At 38.7% G+C, this 9778-nt stretch overlaps 1 pseudogene; it reads right to left on the bottom strand.

Annotated features, from left to right (window-relative positions):
- Positions 1–4227: 4227 nt before the first annotated feature.
- LOC114506053 overlaps positions 4228–9778 on the bottom strand; it is a 71327-nt pseudogene continuing 65776 nt past the window's right edge.

The following is a 9778-nucleotide window of genomic DNA, read 5'->3' as shown; positions in this document are numbered from 1 at the left end:
AACTCTCCTGTGAGGCTGGAAGTTTCTCCCAGTGTCACTTCAACCCTTACAGTTGTTGTCAATCAGTTTTTTGAGGCTTTATTTTCCTGCGCTGGGACCCTGGGTGTTGTGGTCTGTCTCACTCCCCAGTTTCACCTGGTTTATTTGTGCACAAATGTGGTACCACCCAGTCAGCCAGCTGCCTTGCATGCCATGCTCCTCCACAATTCCCTGCCTTGCTGGGTCCACCAGCTGCTGCCCTGCAGCGAGCCCTCTCTGTCTCAACTCCTCCCCACCTATCAGTCTGGATGAATGTGTCTACTTTAACTCCATGGTTGTTGGACTTCCATACAGTTTAATTTTCTGTCAATACTGGTTGTTTTTTTGTTTTGTTTTGTTTTGTTTTTAAATTGTTGTCCTTATTTTGGCACAGTGTGTTTACCTATGCCTCCATCTTGGCCAGAAGTCTGAGAAATCCATTTCTGAGTATTAATTTTTGTATTTCATTATTTTACTGAATTCTTTTTTAGTCCTATAATTTTTAGGGTTCTCTATATAGTATCATGTCATCTGCAAGCAATGATACTTTTACTTCTCTCCTTCCAGTTTGTATGCTTTTTTTTCCTTCTTTTTGTTTGATTGGTGTGCCTGAAAATTCCCATACTATATTGACTAAGAGTGGTGAAAGTGGACATCAGTGTCTTGTTCCTGATCTTAAGGGAAATGCTTTTATTTTTTTCCATTGAGTGTGATGTTATCTGTGGGGTTGTTGTATATGACCTTTATTATGTTGAGGTATGCTATCTCTATTTCCACTTTGCTGAGAGTTTTTATTCAAAAATAGGTGCTGGATTTTGTCAAATACTTTTTCTGCAGCAATTGATATGATCATATGATTTGTATCTTCATTTTGCTTATGTGATTCATCATATTAATTGATTTGTCTATATTGTACCATCCTTGCATCGCAGGAATATATTCCACTTGATCATTCTAGATGATCTTTTTAATGTATTGCTGAATTCAATTTGTTAATATTTTGTTGAGGGTTATTGCATATTGGCCCATAATTTTCTTTCTTTATAGTGTCTTTATTTTGAGTCAGGATAATACTGGCCTCATAAATAGAGTTTAGGAATCTTCTGTCCTCTTGAATTTTTTTGAATAGTTTGAAGATGATAGGTGTTAGCTCTTCTTTGAATGTTTGGTATAATTCACATGTGTAGTCAATCAGACTGGGACTTTAGTTTGTTGAGTTTTTTTATTATTGCTTTAATTTCATTGGTTGTGATTCATCTGTTCAAGTTTTCCATTTCTTCTTCATTCAGTCTTGGAAATGTGTATGTTTCTAGGAATTTCTTCCATACCTAATTTGTTGGCCTGCTGTTGTTCATCATATTTTATTACAAGTTTTTGCATTTCTGTGGTGCCAGTTGTTACAACCCCAGTTGTTACATCTAATTTTATTTATTTGAGGCCTCTGTTTTTTTTCTTAATGAGTCTGGTTAAAGGTTTATCAATTTTGTTTACCTTTTCAAAGAACCAGCTCTTGGTTTCATTGACATTTTGTATTTCCTTTAGATTTATTTTATTTTTCACTCTGGTCTTTATTATTTCTTTTTTTTTTTCTGCTCACTTTGGGCTTTGTATGTTGTTCTTTTATTTTCATTTATTAAGGTGTAAGTTTAGATTGTTTATTTGCATTTTTCCTCTTTGTTTAGGTAGACCTGCAATGGTATGAATTTCTGCTTTAGGACTACTTTTGTTGTGTTCCATAGATTTAGTGTTCATGTATTTTTATTTTCATTAGTTTCAAGGTATCTTTTGATTTCTTTATTTATCTCATTGTTAATCCATTCATTGTTTAGTTACATGTCACTTAGTCTCCATGTGTTTGTGTGTTTTTCAGTTTTTTTTTCTTGTAATTGATTTCTAGTTTCATATCATTATAGTCCAACAAAATGCCTGATATGATTTCAATCTTAAATTTCTTGAAACTTATTTTGTGTCCTAAAATGTCATCTATACTTCAAAATGTTTCATGTACACTAAAAAGAATATGTTCTGCCTTGGGGTTAAATGCTCTAAAGATTTCAATTAAATCTATCTTGTCTTGTATGTCTTTCAAGGCTTCTGCTTCTTTGTTGATTTTCTGACTTTCTCTCTGGATGATCTACCGATTGAGGTTGATAGGCTGTTATAATTCTCTGCTATGACTATACTAATGTCAGTCTCTCCCTCTGTGTCCATGGGTATTTGCTTTATATACTTAGATGCTCTTATGGTTACTCACCATATAAATGTTTACAAGGATTATATCCTCTTGTTGGGTTGATCTCTTTATCATTGTGTAATGTCCTTCTTTGTCTCTTATTGCATCATTATTTTAAAGTGTATTTTGTCTGATATATATTGCTACTTCAACTTTTTAAAATTGCTATTTGCATAAAATATCTTTTTCATCCCTTTGCCTTCAGTTCCTGTGTCTGTTGACCTAAAGTGGGTCTCTTATGGACAGCATATATATTGGTCTTCTTTTCTTTTAAAAATATTTTGTTTATTTATTTTTAGACAGAGAAGAAGGGAGGGAGAGAGGGAGAGAAATCTCAGTGTGTGGTTGCCTCTCACGTGTCTCATACTGGGGACCTGGCCCACAACCCAGGCATGTGTTCTGACTGGGAATTGAATCAGTGACCCTTTGATTTGCAGATCAGCCCTCAATCCACTGAACCACACTAGCCAGGGCTGGTCTTTTCGTATCCATTTAGCTATCCTATGTCTTCCGATTGGAAGATTTAATTCATTTACATTTAAAATGATTATTAATAGGTATATATTTATTGCCATTTTATTATACATATTTATGTTCTTTTTTTCCCTTCTTCTTAAAAGAATGCCTTTAACATTTCTTACAACACTGGTGGTAATGAACTCTTAGCTTTTTCTTTTTTTAGAAGCTCTTTATCGCTCTCCTTCAATTTTAAGTGATAATCTTGCTAGTTAGAGAAATTTTGGTTTTAGGTCTTCATTTTTCATTTTTCTGAAAATTTTGTACCAGACTGTCCCAAACAGTTTCTGTTAACAAATCAAGTGACAATCTTGTGGAAGTTCTTCATAGGTAACTAATTGTTTTTCACTGCTTTTTAAATTATCTCTTTTCTTTAACCTTTGGAATTTTAATTATAACATGTCTTGGTGTGGGCCTCTCTGGGCTCATCTTTTTTGGGAACCTCTGCATTTCCTGGACTTGTTTGTCTATTTCTTTCATCAGGTTGGAGAAGTTTCAGTCATTATTTCTTCAAATAAGTTCTCAATCCCTCTTTCTTTCTCTCTTCTTCTTCTGGTCCCATATCATGCAAATTTTGTTATGCTTGATGGTATACCAAAAATTTCTTAAACATTCTTCATTTTTTAAGATTTTTTTTTGCTGTTCTGATTTGGTATATTCTGCTACCTTGTATTCTCAATCACTGATTTGATCTTCTGCTTCATCTGAGCTGTTGTTGAATTTTATTTAGTGTGCTTCATTTCAATTATTATATTCTTCATTTCTGACTATTTTTATTTATTTATTTATTTTAATTTTATTTTAATCATTGTTCAAGTACAGTTTTCTCCCCTGACTATTTTTTATTTTTTATTTTTTCCTTTTTTTATTGTTCAAGTACAGTTTTCTGTCTTTCCCTCACATGACTGGTTTTTAAAAATATGGGTTATATGTCCTTTTCATGCTTACTATCTCTTTGTTTAAATTCTCACTGAGTTCATTCATTTTTTGCTAAGCTCCTTGAGTATCCTTTTTTTTTTTTTTCAGTAAACACATACAGATTTATTTATAGGGATAAGCTGGTTTCTCTGAGGGTAAATTCAAGACATGAGAACATTTTATTAACTTGTGATGTCTTTCCCTGGCAGGCAGGGCAGCAAATTCTAGTAGAAGCTAAAATCATCCTTAAAAAAGTTACCCCTGGCCCTGGCTGGCATAGCTCAATGGATTGAGCACGGGCTGCGAACCAAAGCATTGCAGGTTCGATTCCCAGTCAGGGCACATGCCTGGGTTGCAGGCCACGGCCCCCAGCAACCGCACATGGATGTCTCTCTCTCTCTCTCTCTCTCTCTCTTTCTCCCTCCGTTCCCTCTCTAAAAATAAATAAATAAAATCTTTAAAAAAAAAAAAAGTTACCCCTTAAAAGTCCTGGGATAAAGGTTAAATGAAAAAAAAATCCCAATGATTCTGAATTGTTTCTGAATACAGAGGTTTAGGAAGGAGTTTCCACTGGGTACATGAGGAAAGTGTGAATTCTGCATAGTGTTGAAGGGAAAGGGTAGGAGTAGGGTCTATGAAGGATGGCCTCAGTCCGCAGATGCCAAGATAATGTCTACTGGAAGCTCCTCTGAACTTCTGGCTGTCACCTAAATCATAACTGTGTCCAAAAGAAGCAGCCAGGAGTGCACCAGGATGTCATGAACACCCCAGCCAGGAGTAATGTGTGGGTGTTCTTGTTATCCGGCACTTTGACTTCTCACAATGGTGCATTCCAGGAATTTTGCAATATTCCTCATATCCTCTTCAAGTGTCTTGGTGGTAGATAAAGTGAATGTTTTCTCCTTCTTAAACTCATTTCCTATCTCATCCCAAGCATCTTTGAAGTTCAGCTTCTTAATCTTTTGAATGTGGTAAACTATAGTGACTTCCAAATCTTCCAGCACATATTCATCATCATACTCTTCATCATCAGTCTCCACTGTGGTGGGTTCACCTTCCTTGATAGTTGGCTTCATCATCTAGCTGAATATGCAGGTCACAGCTCTAGGGTCTTTCTTGGGTAGTGCCACCAGTGTGTTGCAGGTCCCAGAGTGGTTGTAGGGCAGGCTCTGGGCAAGAACATAACAGAGCACCTCACAGCACTCAGTGGGCTCCATCTACACTGTGAGATTCTCCAAGGTCTGGAACACCATGTGGTCAGTAAAGGTGTGTTTAGTGCAGTGGATGATACACTCTGTCTCTGACTCAGTGAAGGCCACAAGCTCAGATGAGGACTTGAAGAGGGGCTGCAGCCCATGGAACTTTGGCACCACTGTCAAGTGCTCCTGGAAGATCTCCTGTTGGGTAGCTGCTTATTTCTCAGCTTGTTTGGCTGCTGTGATGGGGGTGCTTCATGTTCTTTGTTCTACCATTGGTATGGTGGCCAAGGGCACAGACTTGAGGTTAAAAGATTTTTCTGTTGGTTCTAGAGTATACTACTATATAGCCCTTTCCAAACCAGGGATGGACACAGTCAAACCATTGAAGATGGTCTGCATTGAAGGCCTTCTGCTTCTGCTCCAGGACATTGAGATAGAAGATAGATCAGTCCCTGACTTCATTGTCATCATCCTTCACCCACCTCTTCAGAAACACCAAGATACTGGGTAACACTTCTTCATTCTGGGCTCCAAACTTGGCTAAAGCACTCACAGCACCTGCTTGGACCTCTTCATTCTCCAAGACCACTTGGTTATAGATGAAACAGATGCACTTGAAGGGGTTGTTGGTATTGGGCCCCTCCTGGCTCAGGAGATGGAGGATATTGGTATCCAGCAAAATGAAGTCACAGTCCTCGATGAATTCACACAAGTGTGACAGTCCTGCCACCTTGCCCTCTGAGTTCTCCTCAATGATGCTGATGATGCATTTCACAATGGCCCACTTATATTCAAAGCTACCTCTTTCCATAGCATGGTAAACAGGAAGTTCATGAGTACAATGTGTTTGTGAGGATACATCTGATACAGGGCACTGATGAGCTGGACAAGTGCCACCTTGAATTCATTCTAAGATCTCTCATAAAAGAGATATGCTTCATGAGGTGGTCAATGCTACTCTCACTGCTGGTCTTGAGAAGGTTGGTAATGGCCAATGTGACAATATTATGATTTGATTCTGTGACCATGTTCTCAAGGTTTACATTGCAAGCTGTCACTGTTGAAGGATGCTTCAGGGAAACCTTATTGAGGGTGTGGACAGCAGCATAGTAGAGGGCTACCTTAGGTGAACTGTAGAAGAGCTGGGGCACTGGTACAGCTGTGGCCAGCTCTTTGGCATGCAGCTTGGCATATTGACAATGGTGGAGGCAGGCTTGTAGACAACCATGTCATGCTTGTTGCACAAGCAGCTCTCAATGAAATCAAACAGTGAGCTGTCATGGCTGCTGTCCTTCTCCTCCAGCTGCTGGCCCCTTGGATCATCATGCAATAGGCAAAGAGAGACTTGAGGCCATGCCAGGTGAACTCAGTAATCATCTTATTGACAGCTAGGCAGTCATTCCTATGCATATGTTATAGGAGCCCTAATGCATGGTAGTGGAACATGATGTTATCACTGGATGCTACCTCCCGGGCTTTATTCACCTAAGCACTTGACCACATCAAAACTGCACTTTAACAGGTGAAGGGAAGACACCAGTGCAGAGCTGGAGACACTAGGCACCTTGTACACAATAGCCTATTTCATGTACCTCTCAATTGCCTGAAGCATAGTACTATCAGTGATCTAGCAAAGGGCTCATGTGGCCAAGCCCTGATAGTCATCTTCTTTCTCAGTCATGTCCTTTGTCAGGCTACTGGTGATGATGATGACATCCTCTTCAGTGCAAGACATTTCCTTGATGGTCAAGTAGCACATCTGATGGAAGGTACAATTGTTGGACTAAAAAAGCTTGGTCATGGCAAAAAAAAAAAAAAAGGCCTCATTTGCTTCAGTGGTCCCAGGTGCTCACCCTGGTTTATGAGGTAAAGGATCTTGGTGACAATGTGAACATATTTCTGAGGGTTGATGGGAGTTTCATTAAATACAAAGGCCTCCTTGAGTACTGCACTCTTCTCAAGGTACTGGAATGGGTTGGAGCCTCCACCTGATTACTTATCATTTTGTCGAATTTCTTCAGCTTAGTGGTACTGGTAGGGGCACAAAGTAGAAGCCATATGCTGGACTGCCACGGCTACTAACAATGATCTGATGGTGCTTCTGCACAAGCCACTCCTTGAGTATCCTTTTTACTTTTTTGTTTTTTGAACTGTGTATCTGTTATATTGCCTGCCTCCATATCACTTAATTATTTTTCTTGAGATTTTTCCTTTTCTTTCATTTGGGGCATTTTTTTTCTTTCAATTTTGATTGCCTGTCTTTATTTGTTTCTGTGTAGTAGGTAGATCTATGTTTCCCAGTCTTTGTAGATTGGCTTTATGTAGTCAGTATTTGGTGGGGTTAATGGGAAGTTTCCCTGATTACCTGAACTAGGTGCTCCAGGATAATTTTTTGTGTGGGTTACATGAGCCCTTCTGTTGTAGCTGAGTCAATATTTTTGTTGACCTCTTGGTGGTTGGGGTTGATCAGTCTGACTGATTGTGATGATTGACTTTGACTACAGTGTAACAGTTGCTATCCAACAATGGATCACATAAAGCAGAATTTGGCCCAGTAGGTTTTAATGCCTGCAGAGATCTCCTTTTCAGTGTGCAATAGGTAATTTCTCCACAGGGCAGAAGCTTGGCAGAATGGGTTAATTAGTAGTCAAGAGGGTGTGGTTAGTGCTTCCTTCCTGGCTAATACCATATGGAGAGGAGTGTTCAATCTAGAAAAAATATCATTTGTGTGTGGTATGGGAAAGGGACTAAGCACAGGGACAATGGTGGCCAACCCTCCAGTCCTCTCCCAAAAGTCACACAACCCAATGTTTCCCTATATAATGCCTGTCTGCTCTTAGTGGCTGGCCCTGCACTGGAGCCCAGGGTGAGTGCCTATGAATGAGATTCTGTGTCCTGACCATTTAAGAAGGTACCAATGTTTCTAGCAGTCTCACATCTCCCAGGTGAACGGAATCTCACTAATTTTGACAAGCAAAAATTGTGTGGGCTCCTCTTTCCAGCACTGATGTTCTAGGCTGGGGAGCCCACCATGGGACTGAAACCCCTGGTTCTCAGGGTGGACCTTTGTAGCTGACATATTTCTCCACATTCTCAAACATAACACATAGGTGCAGGTGATGACCCTTTATGTGTGTCTTCCTTTTTATATCAGTATCATGTGAATTCCTCTGTATATCCTTAGTTACACAATGTCTGTTCAGCTTGTCTTCAGTTGGTTATTCAGGTTGATTGTTCCATAGTTTAGTTGTAATTTCCATTTTGTCATGGGAAGAGGTGAGTATAACTTTTACCTATTCTACTGCCATATTGGATGTCCATCAGAAAGACCTTTAAACCACAGATGATTTTTTCTAATAGTCCCCTTATTTTTCAGTTACTTACAACTTCCCTTGGGTCTTTTAAGACCTCTTTTCACCCATCCTGTGCTCATTTTTGTATCTCCATCTATTTGAGCTTTGTCTTATAATGTCAACCTGTATTGAAAAATTAATTCCATTCTTTCTTCATTTGTGTCCCCTACTTCTGGTCCTGAGGGTTGGTAGGAAGTAACTTGGGAACCATGGGGATGGAACTATATAATAAATAATAAGTAATCCTGACATGTCTGGGCTCTGGTTCCTAGCTCAAATACCCTCTTCTCACTGCCCACTAACAGTTAGCCTACTGTGTTCCTGCTCTGCTAGTCATTACATATCACATTTTCCATTTTTTTTTTACTTCATAAGCATAATCACCATCTGAAGCTCTCTGGTCTGATTATTTGTTTTCTTGTTTATTATCTGCTCCCTGTGAAGAGTATGAGAAGCCAAGGTACAAAGGTCTTGTTTTTCATTGCAGTATCTCTAGGACCTGGGATGGCCGCTGGCACAAGGAAAACATTTAACAAGCGCCCGTGAAATTAATAATTGGATTATTCAGTGTATAATCAATGTACCCTGTGAATGCTCTATGTGGAAAAAGCACCACTGGTGTCCTGGCCCCAAAGATCATTTCTTACAGTTTTCCCAGGTGCCCAATAGCTGTGAACTTAAATTTCACCATCTTGGTGTTATTGAGTTTTGCCTTGGTAATACCTAAACATTCTGCACCTTTCACTCTCTTCTTACCAATCATTGAGCATTACAATGGCTGGGCTAAGGCATGATTCAGTAACTCAGCCCACAGGTTGAGTGGCATCTGGAAGTTGCTTCCAGTATCTGCATTGTTCAGTGGCTGCCAGATGTTTAATTGTGACCATGAAATAACTGCAAACTTTGGAGCCCATCAATGGCCCTTCTTCACCTGCATAGTTATTGCCAGAGATGACGTAATTACAGATGGAGATTGATATTCACAAAAATAATAAACACTTTTTAAAGTGCTCGATGTGCATCAGGCTCTCATTTGAGTGCTTTATCTTTAATAGTGTCTCCTTCAATCCTTACAGCAGAGCAGCACCATCAAGAACAGGAGGTGACATTTGTTCCCACTGTGGCATCACTACTTCTAAAAACAACTACCTGGTCAAACATAAATAAATTTTCTAAACCAGATTACTAGAAGAATATCAATAAAAATAATTTTATTAGCATTCTTGCATTAGGGAGAAGCCTTAAAAATACTATTTTACCATTGAAATAGCTCAGCACAGTACACATAATCTAAAATGATCTTACTTAAGCTCATATAGTACACTGACAAGTCAATATTGCAAGTTTTTAAGAAATAGATTTCTATATTTGATTTTTCATAGTGTTTATTCAAAATTTAATTTTACTATTAAAATTTTCATTGAGTCACTAAGATAACACCTTTCTCATTACTGTAACAAGAAAACATGTTTAAACAAAGGCATTTCATAGTGCTTAGGGTTTTCTAAAAGTTCACACCCACAGGCTTTCTTTGTGCTGGT

This window comes from Phyllostomus discolor, chromosome 9 (assembly GCF_004126475.2).
Source record: "Phyllostomus discolor isolate MPI-MPIP mPhyDis1 chromosome 9, mPhyDis1.pri.v3, whole genome shotgun sequence".
Classification (NCBI taxonomy): Eukaryota; Metazoa; Chordata; class Mammalia; order Chiroptera; family Phyllostomidae; genus Phyllostomus; species Phyllostomus discolor.
Note: the sequence above shows the minus strand (reverse complement) of the source record. Positions and strands in the feature narration are given on the sequence as shown.